This window comes from Cebus imitator, unplaced genomic scaffold (genome assembly GCF_001604975.1).
Source record: "Cebus imitator isolate Cc_AM_T3 unplaced genomic scaffold, Cebus_imitator-1.0 Scaffold68, whole genome shotgun sequence".
Classification (NCBI taxonomy): Eukaryota; Metazoa; Chordata; class Mammalia; order Primates; family Cebidae; genus Cebus; species Cebus imitator.
The window spans coordinates 7,437,782-7,456,485 of NW_016107383.1; the positions used below are offsets into that span (position 1 = coordinate 7,437,782).

At 38.2% G+C, this 18,704-nt stretch overlaps 1 pseudogene; it reads right to left on the reverse strand.

The window, feature by feature from the left end:
* Nucleotides 1–13,123: 13,123 nt before the first annotated feature.
* On the reverse strand, nt 13,124–16,500 carry LOC108305886 (annotated as a pseudogene).
* Nucleotides 16,501–18,704: the final 2,204 nt, after the last annotated feature.

Consider the following 18,704-nt stretch of genomic DNA (forward strand, 5'->3'; position numbering starts at 1 on the left):
AAGCCCTGCCATACGATGTGAGTCATAAATTTAACTTTGCTATTTACACACACACACAGATACACACATGCACAAGAGAAATGAGGTTTCATTGAGTGTGTGTTAACAATGACTATTCATCTCCTCAAGCCTTTTTTCATGTGAGAGAAAATGTGTAACTTCCAGAAGAAATGGGAACTGAGCCTTTGAGGTAGCTTCTTTCAGCTTTTCGTTAGGTAGGTAAAAAGAATAACGTTAAAAGAAGAGCTCTAATATTTTAAAAGTATACAGATACAATACATGCACACAAATATATATATACAAACATACACATGAATTTTTCTCAACTTTGCTAATTTATACTGTGCTAAATAAGTACTTCAGCAAATAATAAGTCCAGGCACAGTGGCTCATGCCTATAATCCCAGCACTTTGGGAGGCCGAGGCAGGTGGATCACTTGAGGCCAGGAGTTCAAGACCAGCCTGACCAACATGGTGAAATTCCGTCTCTACTGAAGACACAAAACTTAGCTGGACCTGGTGGTGGGTGCCTGTAATTCCAGCTGAGGCCTAGAATTGCTTTAACCCGGGAGGCAGAGGTTGCAATGAGCAGAGACTGTGCCACTGCACTCCAGCTTGGGTGACAGAGACTCCATCTCACAAATAATAATAATAATAATAAATATTTAGTACAAAAAATGCGTTATTAAAGTAGATAAGATGGAAAGTGACTGGCACTTTGCCTAAATGAGTGCACCAATTTCAGTCATTTGGATACCATCTTCCTGATATTTACTCTTTTTGCATAAAGGAACTATAATTTCTTTAATGTTCTTTCCATATATTGACCCACTATTTTGTATTTTCTATCATGAAAGAATTATTTTATAACAGCTGTGTGTAAAACACATCAATTGCCACAAAGAAAATTGACTTTGAATGTAATTGCAATACAAGCAGTGTTACAGAGTTCCAGCTCAATGCTGTCACCTGCTCCTGCTCTCAATTTGAAGTCTGCTCCCTCTGGGTTAAGAAGAGAGTTTAGCAACCCCAGAGAGTTGTGAAAGACTCCTGTCAACAGACTGAGGCTTCTGCCTGGTTTGATCAGAAGTTTGAAAGAAATTGAAAAGGAAATCATTGACTCACGATGTGATTCACAACTATTTTTGTTTTCTGTTTGTTTTCTCTGTTTTTGTGTTTCTCTGTTTGCATTTTTGTATCTTCCTGTAGTAACTTGAACATTTTCTAAAATTTCTTTTTCATTCATCTATACTGTTTTTGAACGTAGTGCAATTTTTAATTGCACTATTTTGGTTGATCTGTGTATTTGGTTTATCTGTGTATTACATTATATATATGTATATATGAACTTACCACAGTCTACTTGTGTCATCATTTCACTAATTTCTGTGAAATGATACCTTTATTTACCTTTAATTTCCCCATTTATAAAATAATTTTCTTAAATATTTTTTTCTTTGCATGCATTCGGAACCACAGCAGAGAGTTTTATAATTTTTGCTTCAATTGGTATAACTTAGAAATCACAATTTAGAAAATTCAAGAGGAGAAGAAAAATCTATTGTAGTTATACACAGTTTTGCTAACAGTGTTCTTTCTCCCTTCCAAGGTTTCTTCTGTTTTGCTTTCTTTTGTTTAGATACCATCCTTCAGTCATTCTTCTGAGGCAGGTCTACTGGTGACCAATTCTCTTATTCTCCTTTACCTGAGAATGTGTTGATTTCCCACTGCATTTCTGAAAGACATATTCAGAAGGTGTAGGATTTTATATATAGAGAGAGAGCTATATATATAGCACAGAACCTAAAGTTCTACACACACACACACACACACACACACACACACACACACACACATATGTATATGTATAGAACTTTAGGTTCTGGGGTATATGTGGAGAACATGCAGGATTCAGGACTTGAAGAACATCATGCCGTGGCCTTGTCACCTCCATGGTTTCTGTTGAGAATTCCACTCCACTGTCATTGAAGTTCTATTTTCCCTATAGGACAGTTATCATTTTCCTCTGATTGCTTTCAAGATTTTTTTGTTTTTAACTTCCAGAGGTTTAATTACACTTTGTCTAGGCATGGATTTCCCAGGGCTTATTCTATTTGGAGTTTGCTTCTTGAGTCTATTGGTTTATGTCTTGGCAAATTTAGGAAATTTCTTTGAGTACTTCTTAAATAATGCACTCTTTCTCCTTTTTTTCTGAAACTCCAGCGATGCCAGTGTTAGACCTTTTGCTATTATCCCTCAGATCCTTGAGATTCTGTGTTCATTTTCTTTTCAGCCTATTTTCTATCTCTCTGTTGTTCAGATTAGGTAATGTCTACTGTTTGTTCCTCCCGTTTACTGATTCTTTTCCTCTGTCTTCTATATTCCATTGTCAAACACATCCACTGATACTTTACAGACAGTTCCTGACTTGAATTTTTGAATTAAATGTTGCCAAAATGATACACATTTAGTATGCTCCTCCACTTACAAAGGGGCTAAGCTTGGATAAACTGTTCCTAAGTTGATTTATGATAGGTTTATTACTATGTGACCCTATCATTAATTGAAGACATTTTTAATTTATTATATATGTCAATTTTAGTATCAATTTTAATATTACTTTGGTTCTTCTTTAATCTGTTTTCTTGCTGAGGATTTCACTTTCTGTCTGTAGCATATTTATAATTGCTCCTCGACGCATTTTTATGATAGCTGCTTTAACATCTCTGTCAGATAGTTCTGTCATCTGTGTAATCTCTATCTTGGCACCTATTAATTCTCATTTTTCATTTGGCTTCAGATCCTCCTGGTTCTCGGCATGCCTCATGATTTCATATTGGAATCTGAAAATGTAGTATAAGACTCTGGATTTCATTTGAAGCTTTGGTTTTACCTGGCAGTTTCTGATACCACCCTGGCTGCAGAAGAGGAGTGGCACATGGTTACATCTAGGTGGAGATAGAAATCAGGTTCCTCACTCAGCTTGACTGCTGGTTAATTTTTAATTGCACTGTTTTGCATTTCTATCATAAAAGAAATATTTTATAACACCTGTGTGTAAAACACATCAATTGCCACAAAGAAAAGTGACTTTGAAAATAATTGCAATACAAGCAGTGTTATAGAGTTCTGGCTCAATGCTGGAGGTGAAGATTCCTGATTCCCATCTGGCCTCCCCTGACGCCACTATGGTAATGGCCTCTTGACCACTGGGTGATAGTGGAAATCTTGACTCTTTACCAGGCCTCTGTGACACAACCTCAGTGGCTAGAAGCAAGGTGCCTCATGACTGTGATGTGGGAGTCCAGGTTCCCCAGGAGTCTCCACTGACAGTCTCCACTTAGCCTTCTCTGACCCCACATTGGTAGAGCTGCTGGGTACCTCACAACAGCCTCAAAAGTGTGGAAGTTTAAATTTCTCACTTGGCCTTTGCTGATGTGAATGGAGGAAGTTTCCAGAGGAGTGTCCAATCTATTGGCTTCCTTGGGCCATATTGAAGAAAACGAATTGTCTTAGGCCACTCATAAAATACACTAACACTAACGACAGCGGATGAGCTAAATAAAATCACCCCAAAAATCTCATAATGTTCTAAGAAAGTTTAAGCATTTATGTTGGGCCACATTTAAAGCTATCCTGGGACACATGTGACCCACGGACAAGCTTACTATACTCTATAGTAAAAGTAATCTTACCTATTTAAGGGGGAAGTGTCCATTTAGAAAATTGTTCATTAAAAGGGAAGTAGATCCAAATGACATACTACTTTAAAAGACATGATGAGTGAGAGTAAATAATATCACAGAATTTAGGCAAATACACTCAAAGTTGATGTGTGAACTAATGGTGTTTGAAATAATTTGGGATTATAAATTGGAATGGGGCTTTATTAGGAGACAGAACTGAGTAACTCACACCATTTTTGCAGCCAGCTGAATTAGAAAAATAAATTAGAGATAATCCTACTTGACCAGCTGTAGCAATCATAAGCTGATATGCTATAAAAACACAATCTCACCAGGCACAGTGGCTCACACCTATAATCCCAGCACTTTGGGAGGCCGAGGTGGGTAGATCACGAGGTCAAGAGATCAAGACCATCCTGGTCAACATGGTGAAACCCCGTCTCTACTAAAAATACAAAAAAATTAGCTGGGCCTGGTGGCACGTGCCTGTAGTCCCAGTTATTTGGGAGGCTGAGGCAGGAGAATTGCTTGAACCCAGGTGACAGAGGTTGTGGTGAGCCGAGATTACGCCATTGCACTCCAGCCTGGGTAACAAGAGTGAAACTCCGTCTCAAAAAACAAAACAAAACAAAACCACAATCTCAGTGGCTTAAAACAGTGAAGATTTATTTCTCATCTGCCTATGTTCTGCTGTGTATCTGTCTGGAAGACTCTCAAAGGAAGATGTCTTTCATAAGGTGGCTCAGTTTTGTATCTCCATTTCAACACCAGCTACCACCACATGTCATCAAGCTAAGAGAACCCTATCAATTAATAATTAAAAGAGTAGTACGTCATGTTTACTTAAATGTCATTGACTGAAAGGAGGTACCTGAACTGACTCAAGAGGCATGTAAATGTAATCCCTTTCTGTAGCTAAAAGGAGGAGAGCCATACATATTGGCGAGCATCATCGATATCTACTACACTAATATACCTTCCTTGCTGGATCACCGTAAAGGGTAAAAAATGAATAATGTATTTACGGCAGATATAGCAGCTCCCTCCCTTTGCCTTGTTACTGAAGCAGGATTTATTCAGGTATATAGCAGGTATGTGCTTAGAGAAGACAAACCCTCTTTTGCTCCTGGAGGTGAATCTCAATTAGTCTTCCAATAATGGTAATTAATTCTTTTGGCTAATGAGTAGGGAGTGACTTCTGCTGTACATATCTAGAAAATATGTATTGCCTTTATTGAGGAACTTACAGACAAGATATATCCCCTTTTCCCCTTCGTCCTTTCTGACCCGGTTATAGGAAGACCTGAAGGTGGGAGTTGCAGTATTCACCTGGTGATTATGGGTAGGGGAGCTAGAGGACAAAATCCACCATGCTGAGAGAGGCAGGGCAAAGAGATGTTAACAACTTGAGTCCTTAGTGGTGGTGGTGAACCGCTGACCCTGCATATTGACTATGTTGCGACATGAGATCGCAAATTTTCTTTGATGTTTGAGTCTCTTCTAGCTAATGCTTCTCTCATTTTGGACAGAGTCTGGGGAAACATCTTATGAATTACTATAAATATACAAAAAGAATTATTAGACAAGCCATTGAATATATTTGCCTAGTATGAAAAGGCTTTTGAAATAACATATGAATGTATATTATTTTCTCAATTTTGTCTCCAGCAATAAAAAGAAAATGGCAGCATAGCCCCATCTCCCCATCTTTAGGGCTGTGATCATTTCCTGTCCTAAAGATAAACAGTTTCATGGAACTAGATGGTTCTTAGTAAAGCAAAGTCCACTGATGTTTCTGCTTTTATGAACTGTAAATCTAGAGAAGTTCTGTTACAGAGGCCGGTTGTTGACTGATTAGCAAGTGGTAACATCATTGTGTGAAGAAAGGGGTGGGTTGTTTTATGAAGATCCCCAAGGCCTGACTCTTCTGGCACCACTAAGTGCTGGTGCTCCTCCCTCAAGCATTAGCTTTAGCCTTTGGAAGGCTGATACTCCCAAAGGGTGAGCATTGACGTACAGCCAAAATAGTGTGTGAAGTCAGTAATGCGCTTCTAATCATCTTGGAATTTAGCTTCAAAGCTAAAGCGTCAATTAGAGATATTAAAGGTAACTTAAGCACAACTTAAGTCATTCTTCCCTACACTATTCTCGTATAAGCAGAGCCATTTTCATGGCAGGCTCTTTAAAATCTACTCAGAGAAGTGTTAATCAATTCAGTTATTTATTGGTCATTTATTAGGTAGAATGCTGGGCCTTTTTCAATAAGATAAGGTTAACGAGACTTGGTTCTCGTCTTCAGGGAGGTCACAAACAGTTCATCAAGGAATGTAAAAACTAAGGGCAAATAATACAAGAAGAGAAATAACAAGGGTTTCAGGAGTGAAGTAAATAAGGTAAAAAGAGGTTTCAAATCTTGGAGTGATGTGCTTGGGGGAATTACAAATCTTTCTGCAGGAAGTGACCTTGAGATGGGTCATGAAGAAATGACTGGATTTAAACCTAAGAAGCTACAGTCATGGAGAAATTTATCATTACCACATAATTTAGAACAAGAGATTTGTGTTCGAACCAACATGGGTTTGCAAACTTTGCTCTCTAAGAAACGAGTTAATCACACTGAGTCTGTTTCTTCTTCTCTTTAAAATGGATATGATAATACCTTTTAAACTTAATTGAAAAGTTAAATTCTATGGGTTATGTAAAGGTACTAGTATCTGAGCTCGTCTTTATTTTAAAAAATAGTAATCATTAGCATTATTTGCCTCTAGCTTTTCTGAAAAGGTGACATTGAGATGGATTCTTAAAGAATTATAGCAGATGGAAATGTGGGTAAAATATATCATAGATGACTGAACAATAAAACTGAAGACCTCATGGGGTAGTCTTTTGGTTGGGTACACAGGAGAAAAAGGTAAATGACTCTAAGAATGGGATCTGGGAATACCAAAGTTGCAATCAAGGTGCCACAATCTAGTTTAGTGAGCTGATTGTATCAGCATCCTAGAACTATAGCACAGACACTGATAAAAATTGTGTCAACCTAAACAATCTAACAGTGAGATACAAGAAAAAGCTATGTAGCCGCTCAGCATCACTAGAGAAACCTTCTTTTTTTGACTTAATTTTCTAAGTATCTCCAATGTAGAAGATAATTCAGAGCTTTATGAATATAAACATTTGGATCTGTTTACAGAGTTATTTGTGGACATCATGGTTGTATATGAGGTTCTGTGCTGTGAATAAATGACACTCATGATGAGACCTCCTTCTTCACCCACCCACTCTAGCTCCACCCAAGTGTACATAGCATCACTACATGCTCCTAGTGGATTACATCTCACTGAATCTCGTTGTAGACTTGGTATCTTTCTGCACACAGCATACTAAGCGACAAGTAGCATTGAGTTGAAGATAAAACCTAGTTGCATACCTGTTTTAGTCTCTTGTTAATTTTTTGAAACTTGAATGTACAGAAAAATGGCAAAATTAAAATTTTTGAGTTGTGTAACTGAAGTCTGTGCAGAAATATGTGGCAGAAGAAGGCAGGAGGGATGAGGCAGAGAGAGAGGTTAGAGAGACTCAAAGCCTAACCTCATTTGCCATTGCCAGCTTTGATGATGGTGGTAAGGGGCCATGAGCTAAAGAGTGTGGGTCACTCCTAAAAGAAGAGAATGATCCCCAGATGGCTATTATCAAGATAATGGGAACCTCTCAGTTCTACAACCATATGTATTCTGCCAACACGCTGAATTAATTTGGAAGTGGACTTATCTAGAGAGCTTCCAGAAAGGAGCACAGCCCTATTGATACCTTGAAATCAGCCTTATGAGACTCTAAGCAAAGAACCAGTAAACACATGCTATGCCCAAATTTTGACCTCCAGAAACTGAAATGATAAATTCACATTCTTTTAAACTTATGAGTTTGTGGTTATTTGTTACAGCCACAAAAAAAAAAAAAAAAAAAAAAAAAAAAAAAAAAAAAAAAAAAAAAAAAAAAAAAAAAAAAAAAAAAAAAAAAAAAACCAACCTACAATTTAATAACTCCCTAGGAAATTTATCTTCACAAGTAAGTACCATGAGAAAATACCCAATCTCAGTATATTCAAACCACAACAAGCAAAAGAGTACTCACTGAACACTCAGACAGGCAGAAAGTTTGAGTTTTCTCCAGTACAAAGTAAGAATTAATATACATGGAAATTAGGTTTCTGAACTCATAGGGCATAGAAGGCCTCTCTGTATCCGAAGCATACTAGCATGTGAATACAGCTGTAATTTCCTGGTATAAATTTCCCTGTGTCTGTTCTGAAGCAGGAAACACAGGAAATAGAAAATCTAATTAATAAGATTAATCATGATAACCCACAGCTAGTTTTCTGCTCTGTATAGTCATAGATTACAAGAATATAATGCATAAAACTACAGCTATATTCCCACATTCATGAGAATTATTACATAACAGGTATTTCCCAGCCAGGGGATACAAGAGCGTAGAGGGTGGGATGGGGTGAAAAAAAGCTAGAAATAATAATTTTATGGCTCTTTTCTACTGGCTAGATGGCTAGATTGCAAGAACTCCAGCTGGCTTCTTCTTATTGCCACTCACCCACCCCACAGTTCCAGCACTTTCTGCGTCTGTTAGATCACTAAGGGACAGGGACCAATACATTTCACGTTCACTTTGATGCTAGTGATAAACGAGTGGTATCATGCACATATTGTCTAGGTTATACAGTGCTGCTATTCCTCATCCTCCTCCTCTGCCCCTTCCTAACCTCCTCCCTCATCCTCCTCCTTCTTCTTCTCTCCATCACATTTATTGAGCACCTACCACACACCAGGCATGTGGTGTACATTACCTCCATGCCGACAGGTAGTTAGTGTTACTATCCCATTTTACAGATGAAGAAGTTGATAATCATACAGGTTCAATAGCTTGCCCAAGGTCTGAAGCCAGGAAGTGATGCTGGATCTCTAGAGTCTGACTTCAGCCTCCATGTGTTTTATCACACACTTTAGCTTTTTCCTTTTTCAGGTATCCTGAATTCTCTGTCAAGTGCCACTCTGCTTTTGAGCTAACCCTGGATAGCATGCTTAGCAAGTGGCACAACCTTGAACTACAGAAAGTGAAAGGTACCTTGAGCCCCTGTTCCAGCGGTGAATCATAGCCTCCTAACATTTGCTTTTGTCTGCACCAGTGTAGGACCTGGATATCTCACTCTCTTCCCAGGAGCAGGGTTTTAGAGTCCCAGAGCCCCAGCGGTCCACTCCATGTCTGCCTTTTACCCTCCATACTGGACCTAGGGCTCTGCCTGTTCCCCTATTCTCTCTACCTGGCTACCTTCTCCTGCCTCTTCAGAGGGACTGTCTCTGGATGCTGCCTGCAAAAGGATCCCTGGCTTTTGATCCTAAGGCTTACGTCCCTCCTCTGCTGCCTTAGTCAGCCTAGCCCAGCACCTTAGAACCAGAGCGTTTGTCCAATTCTTATTTTCTGGGCTTACAGCTTGTTGAGAAAATGGTGCGAACAGCCCTTGGCCATGCCAACCACTCTCACCACCATACCATAACCTTTCACTACAGCGGTCCTGCTTCTCCATCCTGACTCATCGGGTTATTTTAATTTACTCTAATTGGATCCTAAACCAAGGATCCTTATTTTAAAACTAGCTTAACTGCTTCTCCACACTTCAGATGTGGAAACGCATTCAGAGTTTCATTGATACCAACCTCCTAGCATCCTTTCCCTCACTCACCCTTCCCTCACCCAGAGAAAGCATTTTCTTTTCGGCAGTCATACCACCTGCCCAGATCTGAGTTTCATTCCAGTTGGTCTGCATTTCACCACTTCTTTTTTTAACCTAATCTGAGGCTTTAAAACAACCGTTTGTTTAAAAAGTAGCAAATACATATGGTAAAAAGTTAAAACAGGACAAAGGTGTTTTAATGAATAGCATACGTTGCACTCCATTTGACAAAAGAAGCCGCTTTGAACTGTTTCTGCTCTCCCTGCTGATTTGAGTTTTGTGTTTGTGTGTGTGCACACATATACATATTCATGTATATTATTTCATTTTAAATACATGGAGCACGTTACACACAATATACAATATCTTGTGCTTTTTTCTCTGTGTTGGAGCTATTATCTTATTAGCATGTGCAAAAAGCTCTACCTCATATTTTTAACAGCCATTTAAAGAACGTTATTTACCTAGCTGTACCCTAGTTTTTTCAATAAATCCCATATTAATGGACATTTATTTGTTGCTTTTTTGCTATGTCATTATTTTAGTAAACATATTTTATATAATGTGTGTGTTCGTGTGTATATGTGTGTGTGTGTATATATATATATATATATATATATAATGTGTGTGTTTGTATGTGTGCATATACGAAGAACAGCTCGGCCGTAGAGACCCCCACCCAGGCAGTGCTGAAGGCATTAAGAAGTAGACACCCAGATAGAACAGCAAAGTGGGACTATCCTGGGTCCAATAGCCTTCCAAGCTGTGAGCCTCAGGGGCTGACAGCATCCCGGACTGAGGGCTTCTAGCAGATTCTGACCCACGTATTTATTCTCTCAACAAGCGACTATTATTAACAGCAGGTGTCCTCTGTTTTCTCAGAGAACCAAGATAAACTAGGTAGGCAGCTGGTGCCTGCTTACCACTGATCAAGAACAAACCAGAAAGTTTTCTCCACGAGGGAGCCACTGGGGCAGGGTCATATATCCTGTACTTAAAGAATTGTTTTAACCGGTGTATGATATACATATACTCTTGCTACTTTTGAATGCCTCAAGTAGTTTTCCACTTGCGTAGGCAGGCTAGGTTTTCCTTGCCATCATTCTTCTTATCAAACAATATATTTTATCATACACTCAGTATTTCTCAGCAATCATACACTCAGCATTTCTCAACATGCGTATATATGTATATACATACAATGTCTCTAACAAGTGTTTCAATTTCCACTTTCTCTATTCCCTTTATATTATATGCTTATGTAATTATAGTTAGTTTTTTTGTTTGTTTGTTTTTGGTTTTTTTTTGAGACAGCATCTTTTTCTGTTGTCAGGCTAGAGTGCAGCAGCACCATCACGGTTCATTGCAGCTTCGACCTCCCTGGCTCAAGCAATTCTCCCACCTCAGCCTCCTGAATAGCTGGGACTATAGGTACATGCCACCATGCCCAGCAAATTTTTATTTTTTATTTTCTTTTTCAAAATCATGTCTCATTATGTTGCCCAGGCTGTCTTAAACTCCTAAATTCAAGTGATCTTCTCACCTGGGTCTTTTAAAGTGCTGGGCTTGCAGGTGTGAACCACTATACCCACCCTATTTATTTCTTAACACATTTATTGATGCTCTGCTTTCTCCACTAATCTCCTTAAAGACGGGGACCTTATTTTTCTTTAATTGTTATATTCCTGGAACCCCAGATGTGTCTGGAATGTAGGAGATATTAAATTAGCTTTTTGAATCAATGAATCAATGGAGAAAGACATTCTTGTATATTATTTGGAGTATACCTGTGGGATAAAGTCCCATAAGTGGGGACATGAATTTAAAACATTTCCTGGTGTTGCCACGTGTCCCTTAAGAGAGGCTGTGCCAATGTATAGTTCACCATGAATGCTGGAGAAGGCTCGTTTTCAGTCATCTTTTTCAACTGTTATGTGATACTGAGGCAGGGGAATGGGATCTGGAGGAAGGGAACATAGGCTGATTCATGCTGACTTCCTAGAACTAAATCAAATGGAAACACTTCAGCTATGACAGGAAGTATCCTCTGTATTTACACAGGGCATCCACCAAGTAAATGACTTGGTAACTTTAGTTCATCCTTTTCATTTACATAGGTCATACACCACCTAACCAATAGAAACCTCTGAAGGGTGTTTAAACCCAAGGAAATTCAGTAACAGGACTCTTGAGCCCCTATGCTTGGGCCTGCTCCCACCCTATGGAGTGCACTTTGAGTTTCAGTCAACCTCTGCTTTTGTTGCTTCATTCTTGCTTTGTTTGTGCGTTTTGTCCAGTTCTTTGTTCAAGATGCCAAGAACCTGGACACCTTTAACCAGTAACATATTTTGGCAAGCCTTCAACCAGTAACACTTTTGATCTTTGCCAGTCCTAGAGACAGTTCTGAATATCATAGGGTCAGAAAGCTTTTTCCCACCTACCAACCAAGTCCTTTACCTCTAGCACTTCAAATATCTGTTCACAACTTCCCTTGCCTTGCAGATGCTCCTCAGCCTCCCTGCGGGATTGTGGTACTCACCCTGGTGACATAGGCGCTTGGCAGTTGACAGACTCAGGGATGGTGGCCACACAGGCATGGAAGCGGGCTTTGGCCCTTGGGCCAGGGAATCCCAGGGTCCCTTAATCCCAGAGCATGATCTAAAAGGGTGTGTATGTGTGTGTGTGTATGTCCCCTGGGTGAGCACATCGCCTAGAGGTAGTAGCCAAGAACAAGGATCCTACTTGCCCAAGTCTAATTTCAATACTACTAATATTGGAAAATGTTTTAGATTCTTTCCTTAAAGCCGAGGTGAACAATTTTTATATATATGTCTTTCTTTTGAAATAAATCACTGAGCACCAAGCCTACTTCCTTCACAGCTCCTAACAAGAAAGAAAACAGCAGTGTTTACAGACGTTGAAAGCACTGGAGAAAATGAAGGAAATGTGTTACTTAATATGAACATTACTATACATTTTAAAACCAGTAAGTTGAGAAAAAAATCCAAACAATTTTGTGTGCTACTTTGTAGGTAATTAATATACGGGACCTCTTACCCGAAGGGTACAGTTTGAAAATATAAAATGTTGTATATTCCTCTCAACTGAGGAACTATATACCCAAAAGTATTGTTGCAAAACAAATTGCTGTTAAAAATTATATAATTATAAGATAAGGCAATGATTAGTAAACAGAAACATTAATGCAACTAAAAAGTCCTTATATATTTCATGTATGTCAAAATTTAAAGGATACATTTTCAACACATTACCTAATTGTCAGTAACATTTTGCCCATCTTAAAATAGGAATGTTGGACAATATAAAGTTTACTTTCACATACTATCTTTTACTTTTAAGAAGGTTTTCTATTTCCCTCTCCTACAGTTTTCGTGAGATGGTTGTAAATTTGCTACATTTTGTAGGAAAAAAAAAATTCTTTCTAAGACAGTACTTCTCAAACTATTCATGGAAAAGGTCACTTTTATTTATCCTTGATCAATATTCTTATAAAACAAAAGAACAAATCACTAGAAATATAATATAGTAAAGGCACAAAACAACAAAGAGAAAAAGGCATAAAAATTATATCAATATATTTTATAATCAAAAAAACAAACTGTTATATACATTTTTTTCTTTCTTTTTACAAGAACACAAATCCACTTTTATTTATTGACTTTTAACGACTTTAAATCCTTGAGGGATACAGCATCACTTGGATTCTGTGTCCAATAGCCTAAGCAGCAAGATTGCTTTGGAATTTGGCACAAACTATGCCACTGTCTCAAAGGGCCCGAGTTACCTTTCCCCAGATTACTCTGGTGTGGTTTGATTTGCCGCCAGGAGTCACTGTGTTGTTCTTTGCTATATATACAAATGTACATCTCTTGCCCAAGTAGAATTCTGATTGATCTCGGGCATAAACACCTTCAATTTTAAGAAGAGCTGTGTGTGCCCTTTGGTTCTGGAGACCCTACTTGTAGCCAGCAAAAATGGTCTCGAACCGCAGGCTTCCAGACAATATTTCCTTTTAGGAGTCCTGTTCCCAGCAGGCCTCCACAGGATCCAAGATGGCAGAAAGAGAAAGGAAAGCTACAATTTTATTAAAGCTTATTCTCGATGTCTATTTTCCTCCAGCAGACAGATAACAAACCTTCAGAAATCGTTCTGATCCACAAAGCACAGTAGAGAATTACTCTCTTTACGGGCATATTGCAGAGATTGATTCCTTGTTCATATATCCCATTCCTTTCCGAATTTCTATGAAGTTTTCACTGTCACCTTCGGGACCCTGTTTAAATTCTTTTTCTATTCATTGTAGACATTCAAGGTAACTTGTGATAGATAAAGCTTTAGATGACCTTGATTTAATCCAATAGCTGGAATTGAGTTGGTAAATGATTTTCCTTATTTTGACTCCCTGCTGACCAGCACATTTTGGAAAGCTACAGAGCACACATCGCAGCCCTATTAGGCTCCCTCCATTCGTACCCAGTTCATCACCCCAGAGAGGCCCTCAATGGCGTTTCTAGGACTCAGGGCTATTTTTATTTAATTTCCTTTATTTTTCCCAAAGCTGAAGTGTTAAATTGTTACCCACATTCTTCTATTCTCTTTTCCTCCATTTTTATCTCTCCATTATTTTATTTCCATTTTTTTCTAATGCTCTACAAGAAAAATGATGGAAAAATGAGTACCTAGTGAACACAAAGCTCTCTCAATTGAAGATGTAAATTGATGAAAACCTCTATAAACTAGAATCTTAAGTAAAGGAGAAACTCACAGTTAACAAAATTACCTAAAAATTAACTTTAGATATAAAATATTTTCATTAAAATTTGTATAAGATAGATCTTTAATGGACAATAACAAAAATCCCGTGTCTGATGAACTTTCCTAAAACTTTAGTGTTTGTATCAGGTAACTAGGCGTGTCTGCACTAGTTAAATGGGTCTTAGGTGTGATGTGATTTATCAATCCTATGTTTTTGTAGCTAGGTAAAAGTTAAGGTTTAAACTCTTTACAACCATACAGCCAGCAGTAACTTCTCCCTTGGAGATACTCAATAGAAAGCGCTGTTGGAGGATCAAATCCTCCCTGCTCCGAGGCCAGTTTGGGCGATGACAATCGGTGTGAAGTTTATCATACCACTTCGTTTGGAGCTTCTGATTTGTTTGTTAAATAAAGACAGGAAAACCTTTTGAGGAGGAGTGCAGATCAAATGAAGGGAATGGTTGAGATTTAAAAGCAAAATCACCCCTCCACAATGAAACCATCACTAGTGACTAATAAATTCATGAGAATTTAATCTGAGCTTCTCATTGAGCATATGTTGTCTGCCAGGCTTTGTTCTAAGTGCTTTACAAGCATTAACTCCTGTGATTTTCAGAACGGCATGATGAGGCAGGTACTATATTCATTCTCAGTTTGCCTTTGAGCAAACCAAAGCACATTAAATGCCAAAATGGATTAAATCATTGACTCAGGGACACATGGCTAGGGAGTCAGTCCTGGGATTTGAACTAAAGGCAGTTCATAGTTAACATTTTAAACACTATGCTATGCCTAGTCCTGGAGATTCTTGCAGTCTAAGTAATACGGGTATCCAGGGCCAGGTGTGGTGGCTCACAACTGTAATCCAACGCTTTGGGAGGCCAAGGCCAGCAGATCACTTGAGGTCAAGAGTTCGAGATCAGCCTGATCAACATGGTGAAACCTTGTCTCTACCAAAAATGCAAAAATTAGCTGGACGTAGTAGTGTCCGCCTGTAATCCCAGCTACTCGAAGGCTAAGGTGGGAGAATCACTTGAGCCAGGGAAGTGGAGGTCGCACTGAGCTGAGATCACGCCACTGCACTTCAGCCTGGGTAACAGAGTGAGACCCTTAAAATACATGTAGGCACCCAGATGTCAACTTTGGTTGGCATCTCTTGAATATTTTAAAACTCTACCTCTTGAATATTTTAAAACTCTAACCCTTGCTCTGAACTTAGTCCCATTGTTTTCATTCAGATCACTAGCTCCTACATTAGTAAACAATTATTCAGTAATCAGTCATTATCAGGCATGTGTGAGATGTTGGAGGGCATCATGGTGAGAAAGTCACATTGACTGCCACAGTGGTGTTTATTATTTCCATAAGGAAGATAACATTAAATACATATATACAGAATGAGAAAATAATTATTTGACAGTGACAAGTGCTATGAAGGCTAATGCCACTATCATCTGTGCCTAGACTTCTGTAACAACCTCTTCATTGATCTGCCTGCCTCTAGTATTGCTCCATTCCAATCCGTTCAGCACAAAATGCAGTCTGATCCATCTAAACGCAAATTTGACCATTTGGTGATCTTGCTTAAAGTCTCCCATGCCCCTTTGCCATCGCTCATAGGGGTCAATCTAAGCTCCCTGGTAACTGGCTTCTACCTCCCTCTTCAGTTACTTCCCACATTCTTTGCTTCTGGATTTTATGCCATATTAACTGAAGTTCCCTGTAGGCACCACTCTCCTAGGCATACACCATGTTTCTGTTTCTGTGCCTTTGTTCAGATTGCCATCTCTACTTGAACCCCTTTCCACCCTTCATTTCCCATCTTATGTTTACCTTTCAAGAATCCCTGCTTCTAGGAGGACTACCCCAACACAAGTCAAGGAGGACTAAAAGCAAACAACATTGTGGTGTTTATGCCTTGATCAACTACTGTGTCTCTGTGTTATTTTCATCATTGCATAGAGGTGCCGAGGGAAACACCTAGTATGCAATTGATACCCAGCATATGTTTACAGACATGAACCAGAGAGCTTAGCAGGTTCTATCATCTCTCCCAAGTCTGTAGTCCCTATCCCGTTTCTCTCCCTGAGGAAGGAGGATATTTATAGCTATATCTCAGTGAATATAATTGATATTTTTTCCAAGTACCATTCTCAGGTAAATGCTGAGTCCTGCTTCACCTGAGATTAGACACCTGATGCCCGCAGGTTTGGGAAAATTCTAGGTCTTTATAAGACTTATTATCCACACATTTGGAGCTACAGAAAACAGGTTTTCACTTTCAGCAGGCATAGCGGTAAAAGGAAAAAAAGCATTGAAATGACTCTACAACAATATTGCCTTCTATATTTTATGTCAAAGGTAGGTTGGAGGATTTGAACACATAATGCAGCATGAAACAATTTTATTACATTTTGTCATATTCTAGAACCAGGTTTCACATACATTCTAGGTGTTTAATGAGCAGATTCTTTTCAACTCCTCTGAATAAACAGGACATAGTCTTTTCTCAGTATATTAAGAAAGGCCCAGGAACCCTATCCAGCAAAGACCATGGCTGAAATATGGTTTCAACTGATACATGTAATCTAAATTATAGATGAGAAAATGAGTTGAAATTAAATATTTGTAAACAAAGTAACCTCCCCAATTCATTTGTCAATTTTGTTTCCTTTATGATCACATTCCCTATTAGAAATCAGCATCTTTTAGAATTAATTTAGATTTCCAAGGATATTTCCCAAAATTGCCAAGAGATTCATTACTCTGCATGCAAGAAAAATAAATGTGCTAAGTTTTTACTTACATGAGTGCAATTTTAATATTTAATGATTATGGGGAAGAAATATTGTGCTTTTCTACCATATTCTGTGGAAATAGAAATTGAGAGCATTTTCTGCAAGTTTTAGAAATGTCTTATTGGAAAAGTTAATAAAACCAAAGAATCAACACAATTCTATAGTATTCCTGAAGCTAAAATTGTGAGCTATGTGTTTCTTTTTGAAGACAGAAACAGAACTCAATCTTAAAAGTACACTGAGCAAAGAATCATTCCCTGAGAAATGCGTTACCTCAATCCTTTTGTACTCTGCAATAAAATGTAGCACAAGCAAATAAGAATTTATTTACTGCTGCATAAAACTTTGGAGAAACAGGCAAGGAAAGGAAGCCTGCTTTCGATTTCTACCATCTGGAAATATTAGAACTCAAAGTTAAGATGTTTCCAGTTTTCTTGTAGGATAATAAGTAATATGTCTTCTCTACTCTGCAGCTCTGCAGGCCAGAATAGATGTCATAGGAATAGTGATTGTCATAGGTAAATTTCTCCACGTAAGTATATGATTCCTCAAAAACTTGAGAAAACTTGAGAAAAATATTAATTTGGCTTTTTAAAATGTGCAACCCTCACACGTTTTAAATTAGAGAAGTTATGTGCAAAGTCATCATTGCTCTGTTTTGTAATCCTTTGTAAACATAGAACTTAGCAATATTTATTGAAAATAAGAAAATTTTTTCTTGAAAATAGATAAAATCATTTTTTTCTAAATAAGATCTGAATAACGAGATTAGCCCTGAGTTTCAGAATGAGCCCTCTGAAGTATTACTTGACATTTTGCAAGTCACTTAACCCCTTTGGAGTTTCTGTTTCTCTTACTGTAAACTAATACTGACCACCCACCAAATTCAGGGACCTGAAGGCAACCCTAGACTTCAGAAGCGTGCCAGTGCTGAGCATGAAAATGTCATATAACTTCCAAGGAGGCAATGTAGTCTGATGTGGAAAGGATTCAATTATCCCTCAGGAAACCAAGGTCTTGTTTTGTTCTCAATTTGGAGACTAAGTGACCTTTGAGAGGCCATCCACTCTTAGAGCTTCATTCATTCTTAAGGCAGCATCCAACCTCAATCACCACTGAATTTCAAACTCTTTTCTTTCTCCTGCTGATGTTTGGCTTTGTTTTTTTCTCCTATACTCTTAATGTCTCGTTCTATCAATTTCCTTGTCCTCACTGCTATGGTTTAACGTGTCCCACAAAGTTTTTGTGTTAGAAACTAAACTTCCACTGCAACAGTGTGAACTGTTAAAGAGGTGATTAGTTCATGAGGGCTGTGCCCTTATGAATGGATTAATGACATTAAGGCAGGAGTGGGTTTGTTATAAAAATGAATTCAGCTCTCGTGCACTCTCTTTTGCCGTTATGATGCCTTCCACCATGTTATGACATAGCAATAAAGCTCTCGTCAGATGCAGCCCTTTATCTTAAACTTCTCAGCCTCCAGAATCATGTGTCAAATCAAGTTTTATTGTTTATAAATTATCCAGTTTGTGATTTTTTTTACAGCAGCACAAAACAATGACACCAACGTATTTAATATTTTTTCACTAAGAAAATCTGAAAATTGTCATAAGATCCTTGTGTTCTTCTTTGAAAAAGTCACTTGGAAAAAGATAAACATAAATAATAATAAGTTTTTGATAAGTTCACTAAAGTTGT